The sequence below is a fragment of the Berghia stephanieae genome, chromosome 4 (genome assembly GCF_034508935.2).
Source record: "Berghia stephanieae isolate SIO BIC M18660-M18661 chromosome 4, UCSD_Bste_1.3, whole genome shotgun sequence".
Taxonomy (NCBI): Eukaryota; Metazoa; Mollusca; class Gastropoda; order Nudibranchia; family Aeolidiidae; genus Berghia; species Berghia stephanieae.
Window position 1 is genome coordinate 7958549 of NC_088363.1, and position 10945 is coordinate 7969493.

A 10945-nucleotide genomic window follows, 5' to 3' on the forward strand; every position below is an offset into this window, starting at 1 on the left:
AGTCTATTCCTCTTAGTGGGATCTTGTGCTGGTGTCTGGGTGAAACATTTAGGTGATCTCAAACTAAGTACACTGATAGTAGTGTGCTATTCGAATCTACATCTGCTCTCTCTTTGAACCATTCCCCTTCATCTTACTTTTTCCTCAAATCTTTGTAATTGTACATCTAGAGAGTTTTTACTATCCAATTTTCATCCCTTTTACTGGCGCTCATATGACCTGTGTTGCAAGCGCTGTAAAACCCTTTAAAACAAACAAACAAATTGCTTTGAGCACGTTTAGTAGTAGATATGTTGTTTTATTTGTTTTTAAATAACCGTTAATGGGTGAAGAGTTGAAAATTGCAAGACCTGTAGTAAGACTTGAACCAGCAATTGACTGATGGGAAGGCCAGTGTCATATGATGTGACCACCAAGCTACACAGGAGACTAATTCAATTGGGGAGCGTTCACATATTACGTCATCAGCTAGGGGGGGAGGGGGGGTCTACCAAATGTTGACATGTGTTGACATGGGGGGGGGGGGGGGTCAGACCCAAGATGATGTCATCAAAACATAGGCAAATTAAGCCTATTTCAAAGTTTGTTCCTTTCAAAACAGCTAAAGATAAATTGCTATGATGAGTATTGCCCATCTCTCAAGAAACAAAATGGGAAAGGGGTATCACTTCTCAAAAGGCGAACTTGCCCTAAATGTTCATTGTATCACTCCTCGATCACAGCAATGAAAGACCATTCACGAAAATGCGGCATACATGAAGAACAGCAAATGGGAGAAAATGATGACGATGAAGATGAAATTGATGATACTATTTATAGTACATTGCCAGAGGTCCAAGGCAGAAACATTTTTGAATCAATTAATTTTATGTTTGGAAATTGAAACAGAAATTCATTCCACTAAAAGACTAATATGCTATAAAATAATTTGCCTCCTATACTATTTTAAATTACACTTTCTGAATTTTTTTAATAGCACCTGCACCAAGTAGCCTAATTTAAATAATGTTTGTTAGATTTTATCTTTGCAAATTTAAATTTTATGTCCCCATTGTATCGTAAAACATAAATTATCAACAGTTTCTGAAATTAATAAAATGTCTGAATGTGTTTTATCAAACGTTGATAATCAATGTTTATGGTTTGAAAAACGAATAATAAATATTGTGAAATTAAAGTTATCTTTTAGTTTTTATTAAATTAGATGACGTCATCATCTGTTGGGGGGGGGGGGGGGGGTCAGGTCAATGATGACAAGTGATGACTTGGGGAGGGGGGGGGGGGTCTAAAAAGGGCAAATTTTTGATGACGTAATATGTGAACGCTCCCTTGGATAAAAATCACGCGACGTTGACGTCACAACTCCATGGATTTGATCAACGTTTTCTTTTTCTCTCCTATTCCAATTCATTGTTCTGGGTGGGGTTCCTAACCTCCTATAGTGGGCAAGGAGGTACATACTGTGTCTTCTAACCCTCTGTATTTGTTTCCCAACTTGCTTTCTGTCTTGGAATGAGATTACTTAGTTTTGTCCTGTCCTTGGCTGGGACGGAAACAGTCGAATGTATAGTTATAATTTTGGGAGATGATATTTTTTTTACTTGTAAACCATCTCTTTTATGTACTGTTATTTTCTTAAATTTTAACATATGATTTGTAAACATTTGAGTGTATTCCTCTTAGTGGGATCTTGTGCTAGTGACTGGATGAGATATTTTGGTAATCTTAAGCTAAGTACACTGATAGTGTGCTCTTGGAATCTACATCTGTCCCCTTTTTAAATTAATTCCCCTTTGTCTTACTTTTCTTGGGTACTTTAATTGTATTTCTAGATCTTTTTACTATCCCATTTTCTTCCTTTTTACTGGTGCTGAAATGACCTAAAGTGTTCCAAGCGCCATAAAACTCTTAAAAACAAAACAAATAATTCATTGTTGATAAGGTTTCATTTTAATTTTTTGAATCAGCAACATCAAGAGTAAAGAGTCGGTCTATGTGGTCATGTGGTATGACACTCGCTTTCGGATCAGAAGGTCCTGGATTTGAGCCTCAATTGAGTCCTTGGAAAAGGCTCTTTACTCACATTCTCTCACCTTGCTTGCAAATGAGTACCTGGTCGTTAACAGCGTTGTCTCTGTCGGAAAAAAATTGTAATATCGCTTAACAGGTGTCGTGTGTCTCGTTCTACTTTCTTTGAGATCACCTAAAAGTCTCATCCAGACATAATCACAGGTCCCCGCCAAAAGGAACACACTCAATTGTTTACAAATCATACATAAGTAAAAGGAAAGATAATACAGAACATACCAGAGAGATGATTTACAAGGAAAAAAATACCATCTCCCAAAACTAACCATACATTTGACTGTTTCCATCCCAGCCAGGGCCAGGACAAAACCAAGTAATCTCATTCCAAGACAAAGACAGAGAGCATGCTGGAAAACAGATATAGGGGAATGGAAGACACAGTATCTACCTTCTTGCCCACTATGGGAGGTCAGGAACCCCACCCAGCTGGTTAAAAGACTTGACTTTTGATCAAAGGAAATAATTGACACAACACAAAATATTCAACAAAAAGAAGAAAAAATACATGCTTCAGCGCGCCAGCGCTTGGCCATTCCATGAAGGAATATAATAATTAATTCAACAAACAAACAACTAATGTATGTCAACAGGAAAAATAAAAATGAAAGTGCCTGAAGTAGCGCTACAACTTGGACCTTCTGAGTCGCAATGCAAAGCATCAACCAAATCACTTGGCTTGCTCACTCAAAAAAATGATAAAAAGGGAAAGTATAAATAGCAAACGTGAGAACCGAAAAAAAAATCTCACTGGTCCAGTTGTTGTTCCTTTTGGTCAAAGAGGAATTTCACGCTATGCTAGTGGTGGTTGGTATAGTCAAGCACACATAATACACACACTTAAAACGAATTGATGGAAATAACAAAGGCATGTCTGTGCCCCGATTCTCTCCCCACTCCCTCCCTATTATTATAATTATTTCAATGAAATGTTTGTTTTTGTTTTTACGGGTTTTACGGCGCTTGCAACACATAAGGTCATATCAGCGCCAGGAAAATGGGATAGTAAAAAGTTATAGAATTACAATTAAAGCACAAAAGAGTTTGAGATCACCTAAAAGTAAAAGTCTCATCCAGACACAAGCACAGATCCCACTAAGAGTAAGAGGAACACACTCAAATGTTTACAAATCATATGTAAAAATGAAAAGAGTAACAGTACATAACGCAGAGAGATGATTTACAAGGAAAAAAATATCATCTCCCAAAACTATAACTATACACTCGACTGTTTCCCTCTCAGCCAAGGACTCCGACCAAAGTCAGGACAAAACCAAGCAATCTCCTTCTAAGACAAAGACAGAAAGCAATTGGAAAACAGATAAGAGAGGATAAAAGACACGGAACCCCACCCAGTTCAATGAAATGTACACACCCCTGGTTACAATAAGTACAATAATAATAAATACATAAAAGCCATCAGGTATTATTTCTTTTGATCAGTTTTATTCTCAAATAAACACTTTATTTATAAAATGGATGATAAATAATTTATAAAACAGCAAATAAAAGTTTATCATTATGTCTTTAACACAGTACGTAATAAAATAAATCTGGAAATGCAATATAGGCAAAATATCAAAATTCCATTGATTAACATAGAAAATGTCTTTGTAACAAAATCACATTATATTATAACAATGACAAATAATTCTGTTTGAACAGCAATGATATTATCATCATCAAATCAATACAGGCAAGATAGACAATATGTTCAATTGAATATTATGACTGGTTATTTTACTTTCGACTTCGCTTGTGTGGCTATGTAGTCTTGTGGCATGACACTCAGTTTCGAATTGGAGGGTCCTGGTTCGAGCCTCGCTTGACCCATAATTGAGTCCTTGGAAAAGTCTCTTTACTCACATTCTCTCACCATACTCAGGTGTAAAATGAGTACCCGGCCTTTAACAGCGCTGTCTCTGGAGAAAAAAAAATGTAATATTGCCTAACAGGCGTCATGTCTCTTCTACATGTTCCATGTTGCTGTTGGTCAGGGACACCTTGCAAAGCGCTTTGAGCACTTTTAGTGGAAATTGCACTATATAAATGCTCTATTTTCATAACAAAATTGAATTATGCTATTTTACTTTTTATTTAACATAACACAAATTGAATTATAATGCGTGATAACACTGCTGCATTATTCATACAGTTCTTATTAATTCCAAGTCATTTCAAAGGAAAAGAGAAAAATTATAGGATGGACAATTAATATTAAAGATCTGAAGTTGTACTTACAAGTATCATGACAGGGGTATTTGGGGGGGGGGGGGGGGGGGGCGTTTCAAGCAGAAATAGTGATAAGGGGAACTGGGAACAAATAGGGATCAGATGAAGATTCCAAGAGCATACCACCAATGTACTTAGTTTGAGATCACCTATAAGTCTCATCCAGACACAAGCACAAGATCCAACAAAGAGGAATACACTCAAATGCTTACATTTCATTATACATTAAAAATAAGAAATATAATAATACATAACAGAGATGTGATTTACAAGGAAACATATATCTACCAAAACAATAACTTTGCATCTGACTGTTTCCCTCCCAGCCAGGGTCAGGTCAAAACCAAGTAATCTCATACCAAGACAAAGACAGAAAGCAAATTGGAAAACAGCTATAAGGCGATAGAGGACGCGGTAAGTACCTCCCTGCCCACTGTGGAGGTCGGGAACCCCAGACAATAATAATAATAATAATAATAATAATAATAATAATAATAATAATTTAAATAATAATAATAATAATGATGATGATGATGATGATGATAATGGTAGTAGCAGTGGTAGTAGTTTTAATGATAATAATGGAAACAGAAGTAAATCTTACAAGAGCAATGAATCCCACTAGTCGTGGATCTGTATCAAATATCATGTACAATGAAAGACAAGCCCTGACGACAGTACATCATATCATAGCATAGCATAGCATATCATATCATAGCATAGCATACAGAATCATACATACATTTCATTGATAGATACAAATACATAAACGCCAGATTTGAAAATAAGGATTGGAAAATCCAGAAAACTAATTTTGAATACGGAATACAGTGGAGGTGGCTCAATGACACTCCTCTCTACCTTCATAATTTTTTATAATGTATTTTGAACACATGAAGGAAAGAAGTCTACAAGGAAGTCTCGGGTTTGAGTTTGAGAGGCTTATTTTAATGGATCAATATTTGAAGAACGAATTTACTGGCCAAAATATAAAAGATGTGTTTGGTTTGGGGTTTTTTTCCCCCGAGTACTTTAGTGGTGAGTGGCCATCAAACAATTTGGGTTATCTGACCTACATAAACAACCTACATCGATTCACTGTTCATTTCACAACAAAAATATTGACCCAAACTAAATCTAAACACAAGCAACACCAAACACGTTCTGAGATTTTAAAGAATAATAAATAGGGTGGGGGGGGGGGGAGGAAAGAGCTCAAATTTTAAAAATATTTAAAAGAAAAAAATGCATACATGAGACCGGGATTAAATCTGCTCCAATAATTCCTGTTTTTTATTTTTTTATTGACATTTTCAGCATATTTTATTATTTATGTTGACTTAAGATGAGATTAATTATTCAGCACGATGCCACAATTGTGAATCGGAATCATCCAATCAGATCAATCACAGATATAATATTAGAATTATGTAAATAAACAGCCAGGGTTAAAGGTAATGAAAAAAAAATTCAAAAGCCTGGTAGAGTTTATAGAACAGACAAAATAAAGTGAATCTGCCTTAACTTTGATAAGGACAGGACCAAAACACAATTGTAAAATAAATGAAATAACTTAGGTTGTTTAGAACTGCATAACTGCCAACCTGTTACATCACTTGAGAGGGCGTTTTGGGGTAAATTAGTGAGATTGGCTAATAAGTAGGAGATTGCGTATATATTTTCTTTCATGCAACATAATGGCCTTTAAAGGAATACACCCGACAGATATCTTCAATGCTGACGAGACTGGCCTGTTTTGGAGACTGTTGCCAAGTAAAACGATGGAATTCAAGGGGACAGCTTGCCATGGTGGGAAGCTGTCAAAAGAGAGGATCACCGTTTTGCTAAGTGCCAACATGGATGGCAACGACAAGCGAAACCTCTTCATGATTGGAAAGTTCGAGAGGCCTCAAGGGGATACGGAACCTGCCTGTCACCTACCAAGCCAACAAGAATGACTGGATGAGCTCCTCTCTTTTTGAGGGCTGGCTGCAGGACTTTGATAGGTCCATGGCTGTTCAAGGACGTCGCGTTGCATTGTTGGTAGACAATTGTGCTACACACCCCAAAGTCGGAGGTTTGAAGGCGACGGAGCTGGTGTTCTTGCCACCAAATGTGACAGCAAAACTGCAGCCTTGTGACCAAGGGGTGATCCAGAACATGAAGACCTTCTACCGAGGACTGCTGCTGAAGAAGCTGTTGGGCCACATTGACAGTGGGCATGCGTTCGACTCTTTCCACCAATCTCTGCCTGATGCTTTGTTAATACAACGGACAGCTTGGGGTAAAGTTGAGCCTACCACGATCATCAACTGTTTCAGGAGGGCTGGCTTTGTTCAACTTGAGGTCCCGCTCGCCAATGACAGGGAGGTATCTATGGACATAGAGCCGCTGCTATCTCGTCTACATGCGGAAAACATGACCCGGCTCAGGATGTGTTTATTTATGATGAGGTGATTTCCATAGACCCCAGCAGTGTGACGACAGATGAACCAGACGATGATCTCTGCATAGATCAGCCTCCTGTCACCTATCCCGTTGTTTAGAACAGCTTCCAGATGCTCTCGTATGACATGCAGAGAGGTTGAAGAGGAGAGATTTCAAATGTCATTGCCGAGTTAGACGCCCTTGAGACTCATCATCATGGCCAGATGGTGCAGCAGAAAATTTCCCATTTCTTCAGGAGGAAGAGATATCATTTATCAACGGCCCTTTTCAGGGCCATCCTTAACAACAGCCTTTTCAGGGCCATCCTTTAACATCGGCCCTTTTCAAGGCCATTTTACAACGGCCCTTTTCAGGGTCATATTTATTCAAGATTGGCTTGCTTTGTTCACACGCATTTTTGCTCATTTGGTTACACTCCAGTTAACTTGATTTTCGGTTATGTCGATTTTTATTCCGGTTCCCCTGGGCACTGTCTTATCCGATTTCTACTGTATTAAGAAAAAGCTATTTTATTTGCAAAACAAGTTGAAAATATAAATGGGATGTTTTATTTTTATTTATCAAAGTGTGTTTAAAAATCTAAAACAGACGTGAGTTAAGACAGTGTTGTTATGGAATTGGAGTAAGGTTAGAGTAAGAGAGCAGAATTAAAACTTTCTCTAGAAATTAAAAATATAGTTTTTAATTTAACTGACGTGAATTTTAAGAAACGGAGTGGGTACAGTTCAGTGACTGGTTTTGTTTTGTTTGTTTTTAGGTATTTAACGGCGCTTTCGACACTATTTAGGTCATTTAAGCGCCCGTTTCTGTCTTTCATCAATCTTTTATCGGCCCCGAGGGCCACAGCTGATCAAAACGTGTACTGTTGTAATAAAATCTTTATAAAATCATAATAGTTACATGTTTGTTAAGTAAAAATATCTATTTACAATTTCTGCAGGAGTTCACATTCCTGCAGATACTTTAAAATTGTAAGCGGATCGACCGACTGGAACAGAGACTTCAAGTCTCTGTTATCATAATGTTGTGACCTTATCTGTTCTAATTCTGTACATTCAATTAAAATGTGTTGAACTGTCAGGTCACAGTTACATCTTCTGCAGAGGGGTTTTTCATCCCTCTCCAGAAGGAAACGGTGAGTGAGGGCAGTATGTCCGATCCGGAGTCGAGTTATTTTTACCTCGTCTCTTCTTTTTAGCCCCGAGTTGGGTCTGGGGCCGAGGTCACTTTTAATTTGTTTTAATTTGTTATGTACATCTCGACTCCAGGATCGTTCCCATTCCTTTCGGACATGTTTTTTATATTGATCTTTAAATCCGCGTGTGGGATTTTACTGCCCTCTTGTAATTCTTGGCTCACCGCCTCTTTTGCCAGTCGATCCGCTTCTTCGTTCCCCTGGATACCCACATGACTAGGTACCCAGAGAAAACAAACTTTCTTTTTCTTAATAAATAATTTATTTGCACCTTCCAAGATACTTATGAGTCTTGGATCGGTGCAATAAAAATTTGAGATCCCCTTAAGTACGGACAGCGAGTCAGACAAGATCAAGAATTTATTTTTATTCGATCTCTCAGCCAAACGGAGAGCATTTAGGATTGCTCTCGATTCCGCTGTAAAGATCGAAACATTTCTATCCAGGCGAAGTGATCCTGTGCCTTCCGATGAGTGATAGGCACATCCTACTGCATCTGCGCTCTTTGAACCATCCGTAAATATGTGAGTATGGTTTTTGTATGTTTGTAATATTGCTTTTAGTGTCTGTTTGTAAATATGTGGGTCTGTTTGTGATTTTTCCAGTTTTGTTAGGTCCAAATTTATGTTTGGTCTATGTATGGACCATGGTGGTGTCTTTGCCTGGACGTATGGATGTATCCTATCTAGACTGATGTTCATGTCTGCGATGTCTTTTTTTATTCTGCAACCTAATGGTGGTGTCATTTTTGGGTGCTTACGAAATTTTTCTTCTAGTGTCCTATCCGTGTAGTGTACATGTTTGTGTGCTGGGTTGTCGTGCAGCGATGTGACCTTAGTAACATACTGGAGAGCCAGTTTTTTCCTCCTGAGATGGAGAGGTGGCTCATCTGCCTCAGCATAAAGGCTTGCCACTGGAGAAGTGCGGAAATCCCCGAGTGCCAAGCGCAGTCCCTGATGATGAATTGGGTCCAGCATGCCTAAGTAGGATGGTTTTGCAGAGCCGTATACAAAAGATGCGTAGTCCAGTTTTGATCGAATAAGGGTTCGGTATATCTTTAGAAGAGTGTTTGTGTCCGAACCCCATTCCATGCTCGACAGAACTCTCATTATTCTCATTGCTTTCATGCATCGCAGTCTGAGATCTTTGATATGGGCGAGGAAATTTAGTTTCCTATCAAAGATCAAACCCAGGAATCGGGCTTCGTCCTTTACCTCAATTCTGGAATTGTTGAGATAAAGGTCAGGCTGTCTAATGCAGGTGCGTTTTCGGCAGAAGTGGACAGCTACTGTTTTTGATGGGGAGAAGGAGAAACCATTGAGATTTGCCCACTCCGACAGTTTGTTTAGTTGGAGTTGTAACTGTCTCTCAATGGTGTCCATACTCGATTTACTTCGATAGCATACAAGAAAGTCATCAACATATAAGGAACAGTCAACATTCTGTCTCATTGCATTCACTATTGAGTTTATTTTAATCTCAAACAGAATGGGAGACAGAGTTCAGTGACTAGGGTAAAAAGTTTAGAAAGTAGGAGTGGTGAGTATTAGATAATTCAGTAAGTAAATTTAGCATCAATCCTTGATTCTTTAACGTTAAAATGTTATTTACCACTGACAGAGCCAATGGCCATTGAGTTAGATTTAGTTTAAATCTATGAGAATTTATGTCTTCTACTTTCTCTCCCACAGACTTCATGGAGCTAATAAACGAAGCTGAAATCAATCAATAGGTCTGGGACACCTTTGCAGAGGACAATTTTCCACATGTTCGCAATGGCCACATCATTTATCTTTTGGAATCTCGTGGCCTCAGGAAAAAAGACATTGCTGACATGATAGCTCCCTTTGAAAACCTTCAAGAGCTCGAGACCTTGAGCGTCTTTTGAATAAATTTAAGAAGTTAGTTTTGTTTTTGTTTTTAAGGGTTTTACGGCGCTTGCAACACATTAAGGTCATATCAGCGCCAGTAAAAAGGAAGAAAATGGGATAGTAAAAAGTTCTAGAATTACAATTAAAGAAACCAAGAGAAAGTAAGACAAAGGGGGAACTAGGAACAAATAGGGATCAGATGTAGATTCCAAGAGTATACCACCAATGTACTTAGTTTGAGATCACCTATACGTCTCATCCGGACACAAGCACAAAATCCAACAAGGAGGAATACACTCAAATGCCTACATTTTACATTAAAAATAATAAATATAATAATGCATAACAGAGAGATGATTTACAAGGAAAAAAATATCATCTCCCAAAAAAATATCTATGCATTTGACTGTTTCCCTCCCAGCTAGGACTCCGGCCAGGGCCAAGACAAAACCAAGTAATCTCATTCCAAGACAAAGACAGAAAGCATGTTGGAAAATAGATATAAGGGGATAGAAGACACAGTATGTACCTCCCTGCCAACAATGGGAGGTAGGAACCCCACTCCCCAAAATTTAAGAAGTTAAGACGGACAAATTTGACCAGACCTCGGTGTCGTGAAAACCTAAAGACATTTCTCCATGCACCATCCGTTATTGATTGTTCAGGCAGAAGTGTTAAATCAAATGATCAACCTTCTGAAGAGAGTTCACCACACCATACTGAGAGTTCACATTCAGGCACATCCTCAGATCACCCACAACTATCTCCACTGTCACTCAGAAATGATTGTAAGAAATGTGAAACATCCAGAAATCCCTTGAAGAATTTACAATTTCAGTATGTGTCTAAAATTAAATCTGTCAAAGGTACATTGACTGAAGTTAAAAAAAAATAAATTTCAAAGTCAAGCAAATTAATCAGATGAAGAAGAGAAAAACAATTCAGTTAGAGACAAAAGGAGAATGAAGGGGGCTCGCGGGTCGATGTTTCTGTGAAAATTCTCATTCCGACAACATCGAAATTATCTCCAAAAATGCCAAAATCCAAATGTTTATGCTACTGAGCAAACTAGTGATTCCGGAGTTCAGGTGGTTGGAGTGTCCTACGATGGCAC